Below are 2,551 nucleotides of genomic sequence, written 5' to 3'. Positions count from 1 at the left end.
TTTCCTTTTATATATATATATATAATATAATATAATATAATATAATAGGTTTAAAATCTCCACTGAGTTCAAAATGTTTTAAATTTATTAAATGAAATTTTCAGTATTTATAAATATGTGTTTTTTATTTGATTTAAAGTTTATATATATATATATATTCTTTTAATGCATTCAAAAGTATATAGCAAGAGTAAAAAGCCCGTTTTTTAATGATGACCATAAATAATTCTTCTAAATGATATTGATTTTGTTAAATAAAAATAATGTATTTTGCATTTATAAATAATAGTCAAAACTAGTTATCCTTATTCTTCATTTCTCTAACGAAATTAAATTATAATAAAATTTTCCATTATTTAAAAAACTAAATTATTCGGAAAAAAAAACATAATCATTTTATCTTTATTTAATATATCTGTCCCAAATTTCCTTCCCCACAAAACCAAATCACCTGTTCTGAACCACGATATGTATATATCAAGGATCCAGCGGTAAATTACATTACTGGTTTATTGTAAATATTTTATTTTTAACAAATAATGAAAAAATGAAATAGTTTAACGTTATTGTTATAAAATAATTTGTTAACCCGTAGAGTTCACAATGGGGTGGTGGCGCAGTTGGTTAGCGCGTAGGTCTCATAGCTAGCGTTGAGAAATCCTGAGGTTGAGAGTTCGAGCCTCTCTCACCCCAACCCCTTTTTCAAATTTATTTCAAACGGAAGTTAGTGGATCCATTCGGTGGGTTTGCGATATTTTATAACAATGGTTTTTGGGGCTTTATGATGGTTACCATATTAGAATTTTCACTCAATTTTTTTACTTTTTTGTTCATGGGGTTTTGTCAATGGATTATTATGCATTTAAATGGAGGTTTATTTGAGCTAGAATTTTGGCTTAAATTTTTTTGTTTAGAGAGGTTTTAGAGTTTGTATGTGAAAGTTATGACTTCAAGAGATTGATGTGTATATTAGATAGTTTGAGGTTTATATTACTTTTTGTCAATTTATTTTTAAGAGTTAGCATTTTGAATATTTAAGTTTTTTGTCTCTTGGAGTTTAGCATTCTATGTTAAAAAACCATTTGAGCCTCTTGTAATCTAGAGGGACTAAATATGTGCACCTTTGTACATTCTAGTAATCAAATAATTGTGCAGAGTCAGAGTCCCTTGTCCCACAAATAAGAGGGTCTCATACACCAATTTGGTATCTAGTTTGGTCCTGATCTTAAAATTAGATTATCATCATCAACCTGTAAGTGAACAAAGCTCACATCTTTCTTCATAGATAAGCTACCACATTTCTAGCTAGTTTGCGTTGCTATGCATTTCACAATGTATAAATGTTTGATTTATTAATAGGATTTGCCTCTCACTATATTACTATACTTGTAACACCCCAGTCTTTAGTCCCCCACTGATATTTTAATTAATTAGGTGAATGGCTTGTGTGGGCATGCAAATGTGAATGGGCTAAAAACTTGGAACAATTGTAATTATATTTTTAATTTAAAATGCCAAACAACTAAATATGGACCATGAGAAGCCATGAGAGGAGAATGCCAAGGGGGATATGGTTGCAAACCTAACCATGGAAATAATCCCTACGAATAAATTATTTGGTTGAGCCAAATGTATAAAATATCCAAGATTGTCAATTTTCCCAAGAAAACAATCAATGGTGGAAGAGTTGGTAATGGAGCTACAACTCCCATAATTATGAGTTAGTTGGGATCTGAACCCAACTATCTCATCTAAGGTATGGGAAAAAGTACCCATCCATAGACTTCTAGGATCTAACCATAACTTGGTAGATCTGACATGAAATAGAAGGGAGAAGAAAACCCATGAGAATTGAGGGACAAGCAATTATATTGTGTGTAACCACAAGGAGAGGCATAACATGCTCTCAATAGATGGCAATATAGTGAGGGATTGGATAAATTTTTTCATGGCTTGAGAAAATCAAGGGAAATTGTCCCAAACTCACATTTTTGCATAGAGATGCATTATGGGTTCTTGTTGGGTAAGGCATTAAGCACTGAAAAAGAGGAAGGTCATTGAGGGAGCTATTGATCCAGGTTATGAGAGGAATGGGACTAAATATCAACAATAGAATATATCACATGTGTATATAAAAATAATTTAGAGGAAATATAAAAATGTAATTTGTCACAAATATATAGAAAATAATGTAGAAGAAATAATAACACGAAAGAGCTAAGGGATAACTAAAACCCTAAGGGATAGCTCAAATGGTCGAGTTCGTGTTGCTAAATACCTCGCCTATTGGGATGTCACTAGGTCAAATCTCCTCAAAGCCCTTGGGGTTAGGCCTTGTTAGTTGGCCAGCGGTAGATCCCTTCGGGTTGATTTACCTTGATTTTTCCGTGGATGTAGCGACCACTCAGTGTCCGTGAACCACCCTTAAAAAACATGAAAGAGCTTAATTCTTTTTATAAAATGGTAAAATGTCATAAGACTACAACATAGAAAACTTCATGGCTTTTACAATGGTGAAGGCTCATATTATATTATTTATGGGTGCCTTTTC

General features: G+C 31.9%; 1 non-coding gene across 1 annotated transcript; it reads left to right on the top strand.

Annotated features, from left to right (window-relative positions):
* The first annotated feature begins 605 nt into the window (after positions 1-605).
* Positions 606-693, top strand: TRNAM-CAU (transfer RNA methionine (anticodon CAU)). The gene is given in 2 exon segments: positions 606-643; positions 658-693. It is a non-coding gene; the product is annotated as a tRNA-Met (tRNA).
* The last annotated feature ends 1,858 nt before the right edge of the window (positions 694-2,551 follow it).

This window comes from Pinus tabuliformis, chromosome 5_1, assembly GCF_031772625.1.
Source record: "Pinus tabuliformis cultivar Carrire ecotype Pingquan chromosome 5_1, CPIR1, whole genome shotgun sequence".
NCBI lineage: Eukaryota > Viridiplantae > Streptophyta > Pinopsida > Pinales > Pinaceae > Pinus > Pinus tabuliformis.
The sequence above is the reverse complement of the archived record's forward strand: the minus strand, read 5'-3'. Positions and strand labels throughout refer to the sequence as shown.